The 21335-nt window shown below is 56.1% G+C and overlaps 2 protein-coding genes across 2 annotated transcripts in view; both read left to right on the forward strand.

Annotated features, from left to right (window-relative positions):
• Window positions 1-341: 341 nt before the first annotated feature.
• Window positions 342-21335, forward strand: part of LOC119090613 (dnaJ homolog subfamily B member 6) — a gene marked incomplete in the record, with an annotated part of 107551 nt that continues 86557 nt past the window's right edge. The window contains 1 exon segment of the mRNA XM_037213449.1: window positions 342-527.
• The window catches only part of LOC119090611 (dnaJ homolog subfamily B member 6-like), a 50124-nt gene continuing 29245 nt past the window's right edge, over window positions 457-21335 (forward strand). Inside the window, exon 1 of the mRNA XM_037213445.1 lies at window positions 457-562. The gene's annotated coding sequence lies outside the window, so the exon portion shown is untranslated. The remainder of the gene's footprint in view (window positions 563-21335) is intronic.

Genomic DNA, 21335 nt, shown 5'->3' on the forward strand with positions numbered 1-21335 from the left:
TTTGATATTTGACTCGCACCTTTTTCAACCTGCTACATTGACTTTGCTTTTAATTTCAGCCATCGGCTTTTTGCCTTTACTTGTTTTAGCCTTTGAATTTGTGCGCCTTTAACTAAAAAACTCCAATTTACAGCTAACCGCTTTCAACTCCCGCTTCAGGGTTGATATTTTAACTGGTATTGCGTTCTGCGATGCTTGTACAATATCTTGGGATTATCGTTTGTCAGCAGTGCGCGTGACAGACAGCATACCTTTGTGTCTTGCGTGATGTACGATTCTGAGTATTCGTTTGGCTGACAAACGTGCTGACGACAGATCGAACGCGGCTAGTGTTCGCTGTGTTGCATATGTCTGTGTTGCGCCATGCCTGTCAATGTTTTCATTCCCTGCCCTAAATGCGGCGGTTTAACAATTACAGTTTTTGTTTAAAAGGATTGGAGCGAGTCGAAGGAGAGGCGGGGAGTGAGTGTAAGGGTTGTCAAGTTTGATTGGTGTCTGGACAGCGGACTCAGGCAAAGATTGAAGCGCCCTGAGTTGCTTGAAGGTAGATGTTTATATTTCGGTGAGTACGTACTTTTGTTTGGGTCTTTGATACAATACTAGAGGCTAGGATATTGGAATGGTGGAGGGGGTCGTTTGAAATGTTACAGTGTTTATCTCAGTTTGCATGCATAGCTGCAGTAGGCATATTTTAGAGACGTTGGAGGGTGCAATTTAACCTCACTGTCATGCATCAGACATAGATAGATATTTTTTATGCATAATAAGTATATAAGAGCGTCAATGCACATTATGTGGACCCGGCTCTTCATGTTTCATGCATGCTTTGTGTGCAGGGGTGTCACTTCTTTAAGTCCAGTTTGGGGCTCAGTTGAAAAGGGTGACCTAATTTACCCCCTAAACTGATTTCCCCTGGATATTGGCCACTTGAATTTGCATATTCAATGTTAAACTTATAAGAATACTTTGTCAGTGTGGAGATAGAACATCATTTGCCTATGGTTGAATGACCTTGCATTTCAAGTAAATGTGAGCTACCTTTTTTGTGAAAAACTTGGAATGTGGTGTAATTTACAGAAATAAAAATATTAGTAAATCTTAGTGAGGAGTCTGATGATATTGTATGTCCACCATAGCTGTAATTATATGATAAGTACACTACATGGTACAAACACACTTGCAGCTATTGAGGGAAGCATGACAACAACAACTCCTAGCTGAGCCACCCTGTAGTTTTAAAGGCTACAGCTATTGCAGTAGTGTTCAGAATTCAAATCTAGGTGTTTTCATTTGGAGTTCTTTTGAAACAGCTGCAAACTGGCTTAATATATGAGGGAGTTAGCATGACAAAGTATTAAGTGCAACTTGTTTATGATTATGTTTTTTTTGGCCTTGAATGCTGTGTGGCTGTGGAATGGCAGGATTTCAATGATGTTATTATTATGTCATGAATGCCAAAATGACTGGAATACCCTCCCCGACATACAGTTCCCCATCATTGTGGGCGTGTAGCTCAGAAACTAGAGGATGCTATGCCACGATAAAGGGTCTTAAGAAGGGCGGGACTGTGAACAGCACCGAAAGGCCTTCAAGATGGCTATTTCAGTGCAAACCCCATATACATATGGAACACTCCCTTCAGCTTGATAAATGGAAGTAATCAAAAGCACAGAATGCCAAGTGTATATATGTATATAATATATTGATATATATATATATATATATATATATATGTATATAATCAAATCAAATCAAACATGTATAAGCATGCTTGATTGAAAAAGATCGCTAATGCCGCATTAATAAGCCTGTTGATGCGTCGTTCGAGGTTCTGGCCTTCCGGCTTTGCTGTGTCGGTGGAATGAAAAATTGTCCTTACAAAATCACTCAGTCGTCATACAGTCGTAGATATCTGTGTCTTCTAACTTTTCGAAGCCTTATCTCAATAGGCCGTACCTATTTCCACATGAATATAAATGGCACAAGCAATAACATTTTAAGGACGAAGGGTATGCATCGCTATCTTAAGAATATTCTTAACCACGGAGACAACAAATAATTGTATGGTTACACAGTTGTGTATAAAAAACATCCGCGTTTAGCCGATTTCACAGTGCGAATTGTGGAATTCACGGCGTTGTTGCGCGGGCTCCATCAACCGCTCCACCTCCGTCACCCCGCGGCACGTGTCCCTGGCAAGATGTGTGGTTCCGAGTCACACGTGCGGCACGGTGCCGTGATATGACTCCCCTCTTCCCCGGAGTGGTCGTCTCTGAGTCATAATGTGGCCAGCCACAGCTGGCGCCTCAACAGCGGCGGGGCCCAGTCACGGGCCTCACAGCGCCGCGCTGTCTTCGGTTCAAGGGGAGATGAAAGAGGTTGGGGGCTCTCATATTAGACGTATCTCGTAGACGGCTTTTTGTGATGCTGCAGGCCGCTAGCGGTCGGTAGCCGAACCACCAACCCTGTGTCCACCTTTTCTGTGCTGCTCAGACATTTGGTTTGAGGGCTGAAGTATGAGTCGCACTGCTGTTGTTTTGACTTGGATTGTGGGTTCAGGATGCGTTTCGCCGTGGCAGACGCAAAGGAGCCGGAATACTGCGTCACTAATGCGGGCCTCCTGACAGAGCCCCAGCCGTTCTTCCGGATGGCAGCCATCATCCCCTCGTCCGACAAGCATGTGCCGTATCCGGTGTGGCGGAGCGGGAAAGGGGATCGAGGGAGGGAGGTACATGGCGCCCGAGCCTCGCGCGGCGACACACGACCGGCGGGCTATGGTGGGTCGCCGCGTCCCCTGCGGGACAGGCATATTGCTCACGGCATCAGCGGAGAATAATTCGAATTTTAACACGCGTTTAGCAAGCGGCCTTTGGCTGATGATGATTGGGGTTTATGGCGCGCCGATTACTAAGATCATTTTGCGCACACAAAGGGCATTTGGTTCGACGCGAACAGAAGTTCTCGCTTGTCTTGTGTTTGGCACAAGCAAACATTTGCAGGTAGTGTATCGCTGCTGAACAGTGGCATGGCTGTGTCGGCAATCGTGCGCTATGTGGTGTTTGGCGTGTGTGGTATTCCGGCATGTAGCGAAGCCACGCGTCAAGATGCACGGCATCGGGACAGGCGGTTTTTGTGCTGACGGGGATGAATAGGCGACAAGGAGATGTTTTTGGTGAGAATGGATGCTCGCGCAACGGAGTCGAGACGATCATTCCAATCACTGATGCTTGTCACTGTCTTTTCTGGAGCGTGTTTTTTTGTGGCCTACGTGAAATTATGACAGAGCATGTATACTGCACGATGTCCTTGCGTAATGAAGGTAACAACTGGCCGTACCCGGCGTGTTTCGCTAACGCCTGTCCAGCGTTGCCACTATCCATTATGTTTCCATAGCTATAGTCAGCAGTTTGCGGCGACAGTGCGTCTTCCAACAGTCATGCGGCGCTGCCGGTCGCTGCTGCACTGCAATCCGTCTGTCACTCCGGACACACGGCACTGCACTGTCGCAACCGGCAGCTTCCTGGTGGTCAGTGCACGGCAGGGCGTGTCCACAGGCTCTGCAGGCTCAGGGTATCCACTCCAACCCGACAGGCTTGTGGTCAGGTGGCGACGACAGATGGCAGTGCCGTCAGAGCTCAGGGTGTCTGCAGGCTCAGGCTGTCTGCTCCAACCCGACAGGGCTTGTGGTCAGGTGACGACGACAGGTGGCAGCGCCGCCAGACCGCCGGATGTGGCGCCGGTCAGATTCTGCTTCACACCCCGCCTCGGTCAGCGCTGGGTCAGCGGCGCCGTCAGACCGCCGGATGTGGCGCCGGTCAGACTCTGCGTCACACCCCGCCTCGGTCAGCGCTGGGTCAGCAGGCTGCCATCGGTGGCCATCGGCGGCCAACGACTGTGTCGCGGAAGCTCGCCCCCTCCCTCATGTCAATGTGATCCAGGCGGTCGATGTGTCAGGCGCTGGCAGGTGCACCCGGAAGTGACGTCACGAGCTCCGATCTTCACCTGGGTCACCACAACCCCGATGCGTGTGGACCGTACAGAGGCGGAGTAAAGTGGGCTTAATCCTCTAATCCCTTGGCGGCGCTGGTGGCTAGTGGACACGCTTTTGGCAAATGCTTACAATTTAGGACTAATTTTAAGTGAAGCATTTGAAAACATTCCATTGTTTATGCAGTAGTAAGAGAACCCGAGCTTCGCACTACCACAAGCAATATTTAAATATTATGGTATTATTCTAATATTACTGATGTTATTATAATATAATCATGATATTTTTTGAAGGAGCCAAGTGTGCGCGTAGTGTTTGCATTGTGTTCTTCTCCATCTGCACTCTTGATGACTTTTTGTAGGCGACACGCCACAAAACTCCTTTCCATCTGCGCTTCTCGAGAGCAGTGTCAGAAAGTGACCCGCCGGAGCAGGCAAGGCAATTGACACGCCTGTAGATTCGTGATGTGTAACGCTATTGATGAGGTTCCGGCTATTCGGGAAACGATCCAGGTACTGGGGAAATAAGATTGTAAGGATGACAACATGCTGAATTTGGCCTAGGGGTCTGGACGAAATCGGTGGGAGCCCTTCATTTCACTGAGAGACAGTGATAACTTTGCCTTGTTTCAAGGAAGGGTTTCCACTCTCATGTGATCACGGCATTTGGGGATGGTCTCAGAGAACCTTGAAACGGCGTGGAGAGCCGTTACCCATAGCACTCTAACAGTCCCTGATGGCCTCGCTGATGAAACTCCTCCAAAAAATGTTTGAGAACCCATCCCGGTATCAGATGAGCCTCTCAGAAATTCGCCGATACCTCCGTACATATCAAGAAACCCACTTTGTTTTCACATATCCTTGAAGATTCTTCTCAGAGAACCCCACACTATCTTCAGTGCTTTTGCAGAGCTTCAAGCGATCCTTACGCGTGTGAAAGATTGCCATACAATCGTGGGAGATACACATGATCGACACATTTACAGGATTGTAGTATGAATTACTTGAACTATAAAGACGAAAACGAATGCGTTTTCGTTGATATACCTTAATTCTCTCGTATCTGTAACCACAAGAACACTAAGCAGCTTTGCAATCATGTAGTCATAACCGACGCATACGCACTGTCATGACTGGCGAACAAAGTGACGTTGTCTTTAAAATGAGGGTGACGTTGATCGCAGCAGGAACGTTCCGGAATAAAACGTGAGACGGGGCTACTTGGGTTGACACAGCGTGGCCATTTGGAGACACACACGAATGCTGACCTTGGCACCTGGCGCCTCCGAGGTCCGTGTGCATTACTAATCTGGGCGCACACTGGAATGCGATCACGACCGCTTTGGGGAAAAGCACTGCTGCGTTACTACGTCAGCAGATGAAATAAGGGGTCTCGGTAATCACGACCGGCGGGAAAACCACTGCTGTTTTAATGTCAATGTCAAACGGCCGTCAAAGCACTCGCGTAATCATGAGCGACAAGATGCGCTGGATTGCATAAACATGAGCTGCGGGCATAACACTGTCCTTGCTATCACAAGTAAACGGACACAGTCTCGCAGCAGTGTCTCCTGCCCGCGCCCGTGGCGCGTCAGCCGCGCCGATGACGCCTCATCCGCGCCTTACCATCCCACCCGCTGCCGCCTACACCCGTGCGCACCGCAGGCGCCGATGACTATACGGGCGGTGACGCCGGCGCACCTGTCGGCATTGAGGTGTCCCCGGTGGCGGTAGTGGTGGCAGTGGCGACGTGTTGACGGGGCCGCTCGCCGCCGGAAGAGTCTGCCAAAATACGTCACGCGTCCCGTGCGAACAGTATGACAGATGGACACCGTATGACGGGTGGACACCGTATGACAGGTGGACACCGGCAGAACTGGCGAAGCCAGGCTGCCGCAGCGGGCAGCTATGACGCCATCAATTAGGGCTTGCTGTCCGTGTACGAAAAAGGCACGAATGTTGGAGACGGCGAAGAAATTACTAAGCATTGATTCCTGGAATATTTACGACCGCGAGCCTTGGTGCTACTGGGAGGGAAAAATAAACTGACTGCGCGTCGCACGCAAAGATGGAAGGAAGGAAGGATTCTGAACTCCAGGGTGCCCACTCAACTGCTCGGGATAATATGGAATGTTAAATGTCTCGATATTTTTTCATGGGGACTAGAGCACGCATGGGTCTAACCACAAAACCTTCCGAGTTTGGCCTAAGGGGCCCTGAGCACTGATCCGACTCAGAGTCGGCTGCTATTTTATTAGCTGCCTTTTTTCGCCTGGGAAAAAATATGATTCTAGGTCATCAAACTAGGTGCAGTTCCGAGCCCGCTCGAATTCCGAGCCATGTCAGGTAGGAGGTGCGTAACCGTGAGCCCCGCCAGTGCTGGCCTGCTGGTGGTGGGGGAATAGAGACGGAAACAGAGGCCAAAAGTCTGAGATCACCTGAGTCTGCACTATCACATTCAGGGCCGTAGCCAGAGCTTTTGCACGGGATGGGGAGGGGGGGGGGGGAGTAGGCGCAGGGGTAATAAAGGGCTCCTGATCAGAAAGGCCCTCCCCACAGAAAAGAAAATCGCCGGATGTGGCCCATTTGTTATTGAGGACATTTTCTTGGATATTAAGAACATGGAGTCGTGGGTTAGGTCAGAGATCTCCAAAACGCCCAAAACCCTTGTCATATAGTTGGTGGACAACACCATGCTCCAAGCCAATGTGGCACTATCTGGCACTTGCTCCACGGCGGTTGTAGGAGGACGTCTGGGGGCACTTAGGGCGCCAATTTAGGTTTTGACTTTTTTACCTTGTTTGACCACAGGGTCATGACCAAAGAACCCTCAAAATTTGACAGGTGAAGTCGCATACAGGCCATCCCACCCTGTGAATTTTGTGTTTCTAGCTAGTTTCTCAGATTTCAAGGGGAAGGGGGGAAATTGACCCCCACATCCGAGCGAAGGGCATTCAACCAGGTGCCCGGGCGCGGGCTAAGGGTCACAGGCATGCTTCATGTGATTGCTTCACAGTTTTTTCACAACTGCTTCCTTATTGTCAGTAAAACCAATCAACCGCATCATGCCTGAACGCACAGCCGTCTGCAAACTGTTCGTGTCGGTTCACACGCCTAGTCCATGCATGGTTCGGGTGATTGGCCCAGATCAGGTGGGGCCGATTATTCCTGAACCCAAGGCCAATGCGTGGTGTTTTGGCGGCGAGCGGTCGGCGTCGCCTGGTCCGGGTATGGGCGCTTGACTTGTGCGCCGCTCAGGAGGAATGTGGGATGAACGAAAGGAGTCCTTACCGGGCGCAGATTGTCATCTGCTGACGGCCCGTGGCCTTCGGCAGCAGGCGCGCTGGCCGGGCGCGTGACGCGCCTCGGCTCGTGCGGCGATCGGCAGCGCTGTGACAGAGCGGCGTCGGCGCTCCTTGAAGGAGACTCGCCGTAGCCTCATTCCTCGTTCGCAGCCTCGTTCCTCGTCCGTCATCTTGCGGGGAAGCTCCTGGCAAGGGCGCGTGACATAGGGGGCAGCACTTGTTGCTAAGCTGCCTTTGCGCGTTTCCATGATTGCTTTTCCAACGAAGCCGAGTGAATAAATGACATGACAATAAATGACCTTTAATAAATGACATCCTAGCAACGTTACGTGTCATCAACATTCATCAATGCAATTCTTTGCAAGAGATTCGGTGAGTCAGCGGCGAGTGTGCCCTGCCGGCAGCAATCCGGTTGCGTGCCTTAGACGCCTAGCACGGGGCCGCCCGTGTTGCCTAGCAACAGCGTCAGAAGCTGGCGACGGATCAGGCGAGCCCAGCTCGTCCGTCAGGGCGAAGGTCAGCTGGCGAGCGGTAACCGCAGCCGGCGTTCACGATGAGAGGAGTGCAGACTGAGGTCGCTATTGTGCTATTTGTTTATTTATATGCGGGCAGAATTCGTGCTTAGACCGTAGTTTGTTTACCGGTAGAGAATACAATCGCCTCGTCTTTAGATAAAGTGGTACGAACAGCCCCTATTGCAACATCTGCTGCTGCCAAGCCCTCGGCAGGTCAGGCTGTGAGCGTGTAAGCCACGTTGCCCGCCACCACCGATCTGTGATGTAATCGCTGCTGGCATCGGAGCTGGGTGCCTAGAGAGCCCGGTGCAGACGGGGGCAGAGTTAATGACAGATCGCTCTTTCCACTCCCATCATTGAGTGGACCCTGGGTTACGTAGGACCGGTTCGTTCGTTGCCTCCACCACTGAGCGCATTCCTGCTTAGGGAAGACTTGGCCAGCTCGGTCCGAGAGTCTAGGGCCAGCCCGGCCTCTCCTGCGGACGGCGGATCGGACCGGCAGGGTCTGTGGATTGGGCTGGATCCTGCCGGCCGTCGTGGTCTGTATCAGGGGGCCTGTGAGACCTATCCGGACCCGCCGGCCGTGATGGTCTATCAGGAGGGTCTGTGGAACCAGGCCCGACCCGCCGGTATGTAGTGGTCCGTATCAGCGGGGTCTGTGGGACCAGGCCGGCCCAGCCGGACGGTGTCAGCAGGGTCTGTGGGACCAGACCTGACCCGCCGGTATGTGGTGGTCCGCGTCAGCGGGGTCTGTGGGACCAGACCCGACCCGCCGGTATGTGGTGGTCCGCGTCAGCAGGGTCTGTGGGACCAGACCTGACCCGCCGGTATGTGGTGGTCCGCGTCAGCGGGGTCTGTGGGACCAGACCTGACCTGCCGGTATGTGGTGGTCCGCGTCAGCAGGGTCTGTTGGACCAGACCGCCGCGAGCGGTGGCCGTGTCGGCGCGGCCGGCCGCTGTCGTCCGTCTGCCGGCGCTGCCAGCTGGCCGGGCAGGCCGGGCGCAGGAATGTGACGGTCTGGGACGGACGGTGGCCCGGCCAGCCGGCGCCTTGTAAGGCTCCGCCCGCCGCCCCGCCGGTAAGGACGGCGGTGTGCGACCCAGCGGAAAAGAGTTGAGCTCCACCAGTTCAGCGTCGAGGTGGGAGGAGACCTGCTCGGTCATCCTCCCGTCGGCTGGCGGATTGTGGGGCGCTCGGTCCTTCGGTCTGTCCGCCCGCCTCTCCGTTTGTCCGTTTGTCCGGCTGACTGTGGGGCTGTATGTCTTTATCGGCCATTTTGCAAACATTTTCCGCGATCATGACGTAAAGTGTAAAGCGAAGGATGTTTAGCCGGGCGTGGCCAGATAGCTGCGAATGGGAATGCCGGGCATGTGTCTCCTCGCGCCAGGCAGGCGAAGTAGAAAGAACGGCAGCTGTGCTAACCATAAAGGGCTCGCAAATTTCATTTTTAAGAAAACTAGGCATGCCATTCTCAAAAGTCGATGCCTTTGTGGTTGGGCGTCCTTGAGACGAATTGTTACGGGTTGCAGCAGGATACATCCAAGCTAGGATTCTGAACTCACGGTATATCATTCGCAATCAATCGCACTTCACAATGCGGCATGACATCATGGCTCATGGCGTGCGATTGTTCGTGGCGAGGAGGGGTTTTGGCAGTGCTGATCAGCGGGTTGTGGCGAGTTGCACGTGGCACAGGGGAGATTTGGGAGGTGTCGGCCAGCGGGCTGTAGCCAACACCTTAGTTTCGCGGTAACCGGTTGGCTAAGGGTGACAAAGGCGACTGGTTTCGACATTAATGCCATTGCGAATTCGAGTCCCCATTTTTTCGTTGGTAGGTTTGCGTTGATGTGCTGATTGTAAGATAGTTCGTTCTGCCGATCAGTATCTGTCTGCTGCGTGCTTGCAGGTCGCGTTTATTCAATATTCTTGGTATGTGGGTATTGACTTAGGTCGCGAGCAATGTGCTAAATCATGCTGGCCTTTTCCATGACTGTGGTCTCCTTATTTAGCTTCATCAATCCATTTTCGAATCGGTTGCAACCTGCTGAATGCTAAGAGACGCTTCTACGACTCGTAACATTCATTGCCTTAAAACAGATTATATTTGTTGTGATGTGTTCGGCATACCTAATCCTATCCTGCAGTTATTGCAATCTTTCTAATTTATTTGCAACCACCGGTAACATTGATTTGCAACCACCGGTACCGGAGGGAGGGGCAGGGCGGCAGAGGAGGGCAAGGACCGGCGGCTACCCTTCCCGCACGCGCCTGGGCGCCACTGGCAGCGCGGCAAGAGCTGAGACTGGCGGCTGCCCTTCCCGCACGCGCCTGGGTGCCACTGGCAGCTGCGGCAAGGGCTGAGACTGGCGGCTGCCCTTCCCGCACGCGCCTGGGCACCGCTGGCAGCGCGGCAAGAGCTGGGACTGGCGGCTGCCCTTCCTGCACGCGCCTGGACGCCGCTGGCAGCGCGGCAAGAGCTGAGACTGGCGGCTGCCCTTCCTGCACGCGCCTGGACGCCGCTGGCAGCGCGGCAAGAGCTGAGACTGGCGGCTGCCCTTCCCGCACGCGCCTGGGCGCCGCTGGCAGCGCGGCAAGGGCTGAGACTGGCGGCTGCCCTTCCCGCACGCGCCTGGGCGCCGCTGGCAGCGCGGCAAGAGCTGAGACTGGCGGCTGCCCTTCCCGCACGCGCCGGGGCGCCACTGGCAGCGCGGCAAGAGCTGAGACTGGCGGCTGCCCTTCCCGCACGCGCCGGGGCGCTGCTGGCAGCGCGGCAAGAGCTGAGACTGGCGGCTGCCCTTCCCGCACGCGCCTGGGCGCCACTGGCAGCGCGGCAAGAGCTGAGACCGGCGGCTGCCCTTCCCGCACGCGCCTGGGCGCCGCTGGCAGCGCGGCAAAAGCTGAGACTGGCGGCTGCCCTTCCCGCACGCGCCGGGGCGCCGCTGGCAGCGTGGCAAGAGCTGAGACTGGCGGCTGCCCTTCCCGCACGCGCCTGGGCGCCACTGGCAGCGCGGCCAGGGCGGACGCCGGCGGCTACCACGTGACCCGCCTGCAGCTGTCGACGTCTCGGCTGCGGGCAGCATTCCCGTGATCCTGGACACGTGATGAATGGGCGCCTTGCTCGGACATGGGTGATTAGTCAGGGCCTTGGTAGGCGCAGCGTCACTGCATTCATAATGGTCGGTTTGCTGATTCGTTGCGGTAGCTTGCAGTGCGCGGCACGACACCGGAGAACTGACAGCAGACGCGCACGAAACAATGGTCTGCCGCCGAAACTCGCAGCAGAGACGGCCGTGCAATATCCTTGCTTTCGTATGTAACGGGCTTCAAAGATCTTTGGTGACTGTGCTTGTAAAATGTTAGCGGAGGGGTGGTAGCAGTGTAGTAACTCAACGTGCGGTGTTGTATTGCTGTCGGCCAACATGACCCGCCAACATCGCGTGCTCAACAACCTGCAAACGTCTGTGTATTAACCATTGTGGGCTCAGAAAAGAGGCTGGCGCTGGTGGCGGCCGATCGTGGCGCGCGACGCCGCCGTGCCCGCCGAGGCGACTGGACCGTCGGCCTGTCGCCCCGTCTCGCACCGTTATTGGCACGGACCGCTCATTCACGGCGCTGCTCCATTCGTTGGGCGGGCGTGGCCGCTGTTTGCTGTGTACACGGGCGGTGGTGTCCGGGCGGCGGCGCCAGCTGGCTCCCCGCCTGTCGCTGACTAACTCCCGAGGGCCGGGTCGGTAAGTGGCCCGCCGACGGACGGCGGCTCCCGGTCGCGCCAGCGCACTGTCTCCGGGGCCCGGTCCCGACGTCAGGTGGGCGGCGTTGGGCCGTCCGTGGGCCAGCGTCCACGCCTTCGATGCCGACCGGACTTGATATGGTCCAGGTTTGGCTCGTTCGGGTGTGGTGGCGGCGTAGACATTGTGTGGTGGAAGAGATCTCTAATTGCCACAGGCCAGGCGTACTCGCTGTTTTGGAATTCAACGGGGGTTTGGTCCACATCGGTTGGTTTGCAGGTTCGTGAATGACCCGTTCGACACGACTCTTTTGGGAAGTCTCGGCGCGTTGCCTCGGCGGCGGCGCCTCTTACTCAGAACACAGCTGCTTTGCCTCGCGCTGTGGCGCAGGCGTCTGCACATGTGTGCCGGGCGTCTGCACGTGTCCGCCGCCGGGCGCCTGCACGTGTCCACCAAGCACGTGCTCGTTTCCCTCAGGTGTCCGCACGTGTCAGGCCTGCCCGGTGTGCCTCTCACCTGACCGGTCACCCCCGCCGTGGGGCCGCCGCGGCGCGCCCTCCGCCGGGGACGTATTGACCACGGGTGGTCGTCTCCGCCGAGCAGGTTTGCCGCGCGCGGACGGCGACGAGTCGCGGCTCCAGCCGCCGCGCCTCGTCCGCCCACGCTGCGCGCGATAAGGCTGGGAACGTCATGACGGCGTGCGGAGCGGGGACGGGACTGGGCTGTCCAGAGCGGGGCGGGGACGTGACAGGGCTGTCCAGAGCGGGGCGGGGAGGGGCGGGGGCGGGACGGGGGCCGGAAGTTGCCATCGATAAGCTCGAGCACGAACGACCAGAGCCCGAGTTGGTGATCTCTAGCCAGTGACGGTCATATCCTGGTCATTTGGGCAGCTTGCCTGCGGGCAGACATGGATTGGCGTCTTCTATTACCCCGGGGTAGCAACGCTTATAAAACGGAGTGTGGACGAAGCCCCACCTGTGCACATCTGTACTCCAAGCCAGTTGCTCCAAATGCGAATGTGGATGCCCCAAACTTAAGCGCATTCCAAAAATGTTTCAATCTCCCGAAAGATAACGGGCCCTGTCGGCACGCACGCTCCACCGTTCAGATTTGCCTGGGCATTGGTGTGACGCGGGCTGTGACGGCGTCACGCCCCGGTGACAGTTGGCACGGCCGTCGCCTAGGACTGACTTCGCCGAACGGTGGTGCGAGTCTCATCATTTTGCCTGTTTTGACGCCCCTATGACGTCATTGCCGCTCGTCAAAAGCGGAGTAGATGCGTGCTAAATACCTAATGAAGAGCGCCGGTGATTTATTCCATGCGGTCAACGACCGCCTGATTTCGTCAGTTTACTGACGGCAAAATTCAAACAGGTTTGACGTCGCGGTAGGTTATGACTTCTGTTCCCGTTACAAAAGGTAAAAATGATTATAAAACGAAAAAGACCGGGCCCCTCCTTAGTAACTAGGCCATATCCGGTGATTCTTGTCGGCGGGGGGGGGGGGGGCTTTTACCATCAGTAGCTCTTTGTCAACGCCGTGCTCCCCTTGCCAGCAGTCCGCGACAACAGCAGTTGTCGCGGACTCGGGATACACTCCGGGCTACCAAGGAAGGAAGAAGTGTAATGCTGCCACCAAATGTTTACGGAGGACTTTGGACCACAAGGCAATTTAAGTTTTATCCTTATTAAGCCGTGATGGTGCTGCCGTGGCGCTACCCAGTGTCATTATTAGACCTGACTGATTCTTAGGTTTCGCTAGAGTATGCTTTTGAGATATGCCCCAAAAGTGGGGCGCTCCCTTTAAGCATAACTTAACTGTTCTGATCAAGGTGCCACTTAACCGTGTTCATGGATTGAATCAGCGCTAAGAACACCTAATGTTGTTTTGCTGATGTTTCTGGCGTCTCCTGAGCTGGCATTCCATTATGCCAACGACCGCTCCAGCTCAAAGGAATCTTTGGCGCCGAGCCTTTGATCGGAGCGCGTGCTTCCGCTCGCGTGCACGTACTCGGCCCACAAAAATGCGTGTGTCGGAGCCGTGCCGAGCCGCCGGTCCGGCCGTCTGCTGACCTGGCCGTGCCGCTTAGCGGCGGGGGGAGGGGCCGCCGCTTGATGGATGGGTCACCGGATGCAGGGCATGCATGATCCGCGTCGTGCCGTGCCTTGCCGTGCCGTGCCGCGCCGTGCGGCCGGGTTGATGGCGCGGTTCGTCGACGGGCGGTGACGTCATAGCTTATTTTGCCGCCGCGGCGGTGAGGTCTGAGGGCAGCGGTCGCCAGCAGAGATTGACAGATGGTGCCGTCCGGCCTCGATGCTTCCGTCCGGTCCTGACGCTGCCGTCCGGTCCTGACGCTGCCGTCCAGTCCTGACATTGCGGTCCGGTCCTGACACTGCCGTCCGGTCCATACACTGTCGTCCGGTCCTGACGCTGCCGTCTACTGTAGGCACTGAAATTCGATTCTGACGCCGCCGTGCGGTCCAGACACTGCCGTCCGGTCCTGACACTGCCATCCGGTCCTGACGCTGCCGTCCGGTCCAGGCACTGCCGTCCGGTCCAGGCACTGCCGTCCGGTCCAGACACTGCCGTCCGTCCGGTCCAGACATTGCCGTCCGGTCCTGACGCTGCCGTTCGGTCTGGACGCTGCCGTCTGCTACAGGCACTGAAGTCCGGTCCAGACTCTGCCGTTCCGTCATGATGCTGTCGCCTGGTCCAGTCGCCAAGTGACGTATAAGTCGTCCGAATTACGATGGGACGCTTAGCAGCGATTGATGATTAGCAATACCTTTATTTTACGGATCTGTGATCTGGAAGGTGAGGAGTTACCAGGGCAGTGGATTCCAGCTCCAATTGTGTGTTGGGCCGGCTGGCTGTGACGTAGGCGTCACGTCACAAAACATGCATGGTTTCCATTTCGCCGTAGTGAGATATGACCCTTCATTGCATTCATTTGCCATTAATTGCGTTCGCAGAAGTCCATTCGCCAAGTTTGCATCATTTGCAGTTATGAGTTTTTTATCATCATTCACCTAGTATGTGATCACCACTTTGCATCAACAATTCTATTCACTTGCTGGTCCAGTAGTCTCACGAGTTGGGCTTGTATACGCATAGGCTGAAGTAGTTATGCTAAATAGTTCGCTGCTGTTTTGCAACAGGACGGGAGCTGGATGTCGAAGTTTATTGGGCAGTGCTTTTGGTTGCGAATGCTTCCCGAGGCGACGGTAAGGAAAAGGTCATTGCAATTCAGCCTTGTGCACGCGAAATCCCGGTATTTCGCTAGAAGAATCACTGGTCATTACCAGCGCCTGTAGGAATTCAATTTGTGTGTTACAAAATAGGGCTCGCATACATTGATTTGGTTAAATAATTTAAAAAGGATAAATGAGAGCTTGACATGATAAAGTTATCATAGTGTGATAGGGCGGTCAGTGATTCCGTGTGTTGGCTGCCTGGGATCATGTATGGATGCTAAATTCCTTTTCAAACTGGTCACGTGAAAGCGACGATAGCTTCTATCTTGTCAAAAGTTTGTTTATTGAGTGCGCTTACCCGCAGTTGGCCATACTCCAGCAGACTGTATTACGTCTGCTCAGATTGTGGCTCAGGGAGGCATTCTAGGCATGTGCTGTCGGACTAATGCGATCAGACAAACACGATCATTTACGCTTAAGCTGACGTGCTGAGAATGTCGTGACATTGTGGTGTTCACTGGTATCACACGGATGGCCCACGCTGTACATAGATATGATTTATGCTTAGACGCCGGCTTACAAATGCGGCCTTACCGATGTGGTGACCAGGTCGGCTCCCGTGAGACAGCCGTAGATTGTACGCACGACTGGGTGGATTTGGTACGACGGAGTGGCAGGATCTAATGGCATAATGCCCTTGGCACAAGGCTATCGACGGATGGAAATTCAAGCAGGCGTAAACAGATTATGCTCGGCTGTCGGGTGGCGTGTGTACCATGAGCAGATGCTGGGTCGGCAGGTTATGCTCGTCTGCCGGGTAGAGTGTGTGTACCATGAGCAGGTGCTGGGTCGGCAGGTTATGCTCGTCTGTCGGGTAGTGTGTGTACCATGAGCAGGTGCTGGGTCGGCAGGTTATGCTCGTCTGTCGGGTAGAGTGTGTGTACCATGACCAGCTGATGGGCGAGCAGACCGTTGGCTGGGCCGGGCCGGCGCCGACAGACATCTGTCGTGCCGCCGGACCGGCCGGGCGCGTGATGACCTGACCGGCGCCACCCTGCCGGCCCGGCCCGGCCCGGCCTGTCCGCGGAAGGGTCAGTCGCCATGGTAACAGACGCCCTGCACCGCGGCCCGGCGTCCACACGTGATCTCACCGCGCGGGCGGGTTACGGCGCCCGAGGGCCGCGTGGTGGAGCCGCGGAGGAGGGCCAGGGCGGCTGCCGCCCGTCTGGGACGGGCACATAGTGACCTCAGTTGTCGGCGCGCCCCGAAAACGCGGTCATCGCGTCTCACGGCGGCCGCGGCGGGGCGAGGCCGAGGTGCAGGGACTGTCAGCACTGGCCGGTGGCGTCCCGCCCTCCAGCCCGCGCCCGCGGGGCGGCGCACGCTCATGTCCACGAGCACTGCTGTAAACGCCGAGGACTTGCATGATGTACTCCAGGGTGGGCTGTTTGATGTCGTCATTTGACTAGCGCGTTCTGGCGTCTCGAGGGTCGATGATTATCAGCTAAAAACTCGCTGTGTCTAAAAAACGGCGAAGGCCTCCGTATCCAGTGGGAAGAATGGTCTGCCGGATCTGACCTCTGGCGGACACGCTAGTGCTCCTGTTGTTTACGGGTTGGACATGCGTGTTGCGACGTGTATCGGCGTTCGTTTGGACACGTCGTCATGGTTTGGGAGTGAGAAGATTTGAAGCTGATGAGCAGCGATGTTGGCGGCTCTTATGCAGTAATTGCTGTTCTCCAGGTAACCAATCTTGGTATATGCTGACACAATTTTTTTGCGTCCTTTTTCCCTGACCATCATATTGAGACATCCTTCAAACTGCGAAGTAACCCATGGCAAATGTCTCAAAGCGACAATGTCGCTGTGTTTGCTCCTAATGGGCGCTGTCTCTTGCCACAGAACACGAACCCGTGCTTCCATTTGGTAACCCGCTCAAGTTCGCCCCACTTGAGAACGCTCGCTTTCTCTTTGGTCGCGGGCGGGCTCGTTCTCCAAAGGCGGGCCGGGCCTTAACTCGTTGCCTCTATTCGGGACACGATCGCCATGACCCATTAAGGGTGGCCGGCTCGGCCGCGCGGGGGTGATGTGTCGCCCCCAGTGGCCGCGGCAGCCCGTGTACGGACCGCTGACAAGCCGTCATCTCGCCGGCCAGACAGACGGACCCCGCCTGAGCAGGCGAGGCCAGGCCCTGCCCCGCTTTACCCGGCGGTCTGTTTCCACCCCGCCCGGCACGGCGGAGGTCCGTTTCCACCCCGCCCGGCACGGCGGAGGTCTGTTTCCACCCTACCGGACACGGCAGAGGTCTGTTTCCATCCTGCCCGACACGGCAGAGGTCTGTTTCCATCCCACCTGACACAGCGGAGGTCTGTGCCCACCACATCTGACCCAGTGGAGGTCTGTTCCTACTTTGCCTAATCCAGCGGATGTCTGTTTACACCCCACCTGACCCAGCGGAGGTGTTCCCAACCCTACCTGACCCAGCGGAGATCTGTGCCCACCACATCTGACCCAGCGGAGGCCTGTTCTCACTCTGCCTGATCCAGCGGATGTCTGTTCACACCCTACCTGACCCAGCGGAGGTGTTCCCAACCCTACCTGACCCACTGGAGGTCTGTTGTCACTCCATCTGCCCCTGTGGGGGTCTGTTTCCACCCGCTTCCGACGGTGTGCCAGGTGTATCAGTGGGATCTGCCTGCAATGTTGGATGTGAGCCTGACGTAGCGACGGACAGGAGGCCTCGCTCCTTCTCTCTGGGCTGCATATACATATCAGTGCTGATGCTGCCGGGCTGACCGCGGCCTAAGCGTTGCGTCGCCACCAGTATGTATTACGCGCGGTCTCGCTCGGCACATTATATTCCTGTTGCGTTCTTGTCCAGCACATTGGTGTGCTTTTCCGTGACATCAGGACGACTACTGGCGACCTACCGATGCCGATGTATTGCATACTTTGGTTAATCGCTTATCGCGCCAGTTTGAGCAAACAAAAGCGTCGCGTGTAATCTTTCGTGGCAGTCGTCCTCCAGCGTGATGCTATCAGCGGACATATACTGGACACCGACCTTTTGCCGTCTGTAATAAGGCCCACATTGCGAGCCGGCTGCTGCGATAAACGCGACATCGCTCCCAGTCACGTGGCGCCCACTACGCAACGCCGGTGTGAAGACGGCTAATGGCATCGCGCACACAATGGCTTCTGTCTTAATGGAGGCCATTTGTCTCGGCTTTCCTCGCGCCCGGCGTGTCCCACGACGTCGCCAGACCCATGGCGCCACTGCTGACGGCGGCAGAAGGGCCCTACAACGAGGCAGGGCTGGGCTAGGTCGGGAACGCGGCAAGCGCTGGGTCGCCTCCGTCAAGCGTCGACTCACGGCGCCGGTGATGTATGGTGATGCCGCCCGATGCGGACAGCGTGACTAATGCGTCACCTGACGCTGGCACGCGGCCGCCCCCGCTGCTGGGGGTCGACGGTCGCCCGTGCCGCCCGGGGTGTGAGGTACCCCGTGGGGTGGCGGCGAGGTGGCCGTGGCCCGCGTCGGCCCGGGGTGTGACGTGTCCCGCGGAGTGGCTGGGAGGCCGCGCTCGCCTCGTGTCGGCCCGAAGTGTGACGCACCCCGCGGGCTGGCTGGGAGGTCACGCTCGCCTCCTGTCGACCCGAGGTGTGACGCACCCCGCGGGGTGGCTGGGAGCTCGTGCTCGCTTTGTGTCGGCTCGAGGTGTGACGCACCCTGCGGGCTGGCTGGGAGGTCACGCTCGCCTCCTGTCGACCCGGGGTGTGACGCACCCCGCGGGGTGCTTGGGAGCTCGCGCTCGCGCCGTCTCGGCTCGCTCTGCAGCGTCTCCGCAGGGTGAGTCGTCGCGCCCCGGCCTGCCAGCGGGACCGCTCCAAAATAGGCGGCCGCTGACGTCAGAGGGGCCGCCGGCTGGCGCGCGCCAGGCCGCTGGCGCCGACGGCAGCCCGTCGTCGGGCTCGACAGCGGGGCGCCACCAGGCACCGCGAGGCGCTCCGCACCCTCGTCCGGCGCCGGGGCGGTACCTTGCTCTGCATTGCATGTCGGGCGCGATCGACTGGCCCGGTACCTCATGGCCAGGTCGATGGCGGCGCCGGAGTATTGGGCGTCTGCAGGCTGCTGTCTGTGGTGGCGTGATGGATGTCTGTCGCTGGACATGGCTGGGTCGGTGCGTGACACATGTCTTTCGGTGGACATGGCCCGGTGTCGCGTTGGGGCACACGCGTAATATCGGTGTTGTATGCTTGCCGTTCTACATACGTTTGGCTTGAGATGTTTTTGTCGCAGCCCCTTACGTCAAGGCTTACTCAGTGACGCTGCAGACGCACGCGTGAGATGGCAGCCATTGCTGTCGTTCTTTTTCAAAGTGGCGAGGTCCATTGCAGACGGGTGTGTCGCGTAGTTCCATTATATCCATTCAGTTGCTTCGCGTAGTGTTGTTGTTACGTTATCGCAGCCGCACCCCTTCCCAATTCCCAGACAGTAAATGGCGGTTTGGGCTGGCGGCATGGGAATTAAGCCTCGGTGGTTTACCTAATGTCAGTGCGGACCGGCGAGGCCATCACTGAGCGGCGTCATGGCCCCGCAACACGCGATAGGATGTGGTGGAGAAACATATGCTGCGGCCGTCCTTTGTCTCTGCCTGCTGCAGCCTGGCTTTTTGGCTCTTTCCCCTGGAATCTTCGAATTTCAGATGCGGTCGGATCTGAAGCTCCTGACAGCCACCTGAATCCATTGATTGTGATGGATCGAGAGCCCCGCAGCCCACGACATGGACATATGACCCTCGTAAAGCGCTGCACCACAAATCAAAAGCTTGTCTGCGACAGCATCTGTCCTGCATTTCGGCTGCCGCGTGCGCGCACCCCGCGCTGCGGGCGGCGGCTGCCGGCGCTGCGTGTCGCGTACCCAGACTCGGTGACGCGGCCGGCGGCGCCTGCCCCCGCGCCGCGCGCCGCGCGCCGCCGACGCGGCACCGGCCGCCATTGTGGTGCAGATAAGTGCAGGCTGTTGTGGAGGAAATGCCTCCAGTGGATAGCTTCGCCGCTGGAAGTGAGTCACTCCAAGGCGATTGTGCCAGCCGCAAGCAATGCGTCCGCCCGTCGCTGGCAGCCGGGGGTGCGAAGCGTGTTTTTTTTCAGGATTCCCGGCACTGCCGTGTCATTAGAATAAAACACCCCAAAGAAGGGAGCAGGGAAAGGTGGTATGATTTGAAAGTAGTAGTAGCCTTAATTGGGTTTTAGTTGCACGTCAGCTGCAGATGCTAGTTGTGCTTGATTCTAAAGGAGGGCACCTTGTGAAGGTATGCAGATGGCTCCAGCGCTTCATTTAGTTGTAACTTCTCGAGACGGTTTGGTTTGCTGCCTTCTGACTCGCTGGTGCTCTTGCCGTCCCTACCGACTGAGCGCTATACTGTGCTGAGACTTAATACATTTGATAACGTTTTTTAAACCTGTGCAGTTCTCATTTAATTGGGTTTGTGCTACACGACACGCGTTTATTTTCGGTGCAGTTTCGTTTCCTTTAAAGGGAGTGCTCCACATTCATATGGAGTTAGGAACTGAAAAAGCCATCATGAAGACCTTTCGGTGCTGTTCATAAACCTGCCCTTCTTAAGACCAAAGCCCCTGTAGTGTCTGAGCTACCGTGCCACGAAAATGGGGATAGGTATATCGGGGAGAGTACTTCAAAGTCACCTTGGCATTCGTGACGTCATAGTAACGTCATTCAAATCCTGTCAATCCGGTCAGCCATGCGACGATCAAGGCCAAGCAAAATACAGTTGTGTGGGCTTTCATATCTGGCGTTCATGAGCGCGATTTCCAGATATAGCGGCCGTCAATTGGCTCTCAATCAATGTTATGCAATGTACGATGACGCAATCAAACCATAACATACTGAGGAGCACATTTACTAAACAGAGGACTGTGCCGTCTAGGGCAGTCTTTTCTACAAAAAGTGTACCAGTACCTGTAAGTGACTCTGTTTCATCATATCCAATGCCTGCTTCAATATCTTCAAAAGTGAAACACTCCCTTCAAAGGATACACTGACAATTTTCAGTTTGTGCATAGAATGTTTCCGGTCCCTTCATCGCATGCCATCTTCCTTATTGAAAGCCGTTTGCCGTTTATGCCTCAGTATGTCTGGATGGTGTTAGTTCCAACATGGTTTCGTTTGAAGGCTGGTACCATTTCACCTGCGTACCAACGTTGTGGCAGTTTTTTGTCTTTGCCGTTACGACGCGACGCAAGAGGCCTAGATAGTAAAGTGCAGAAGTGTAGTCACTTCCTTTGTTGTGAAAGTTTTCGATTTGTGATGCTGCGCTTTTTTATGGCAATTTCCTCGTTTTCGTAAGAAGTTTAAGTTGGCAGGATATTCCTTCGTCTGCTTAATTCCCACAGCATCTGTCTACACTTCGGCGATGTGGTTTCTAAGCTGAACTGTTCCATTCGCCCAAGCACTCGCACCCACCAGCGGCCTTCGCAAGCCGTAAAACGCGCACTGCGGCGGCAGAGGCGGGGTGCCAACAGCTTCCGCCTGGCTATTTGCTATCCGGGCGTGTTCCGTTTTTGCGCCGGTAATGCGGGCT

This window comes from Pollicipes pollicipes, unplaced genomic scaffold, assembly GCF_011947565.3.
Source record: "Pollicipes pollicipes isolate AB1234 unplaced genomic scaffold, Ppol_2.1 Scaffold_3087;HRSCAF=3621_pilon_pilon_pilon, whole genome shotgun sequence".
Lineage (NCBI taxonomy): Eukaryota > Metazoa > Arthropoda > Thecostraca > Pollicipedomorpha > Pollicipedidae > Pollicipes > Pollicipes pollicipes.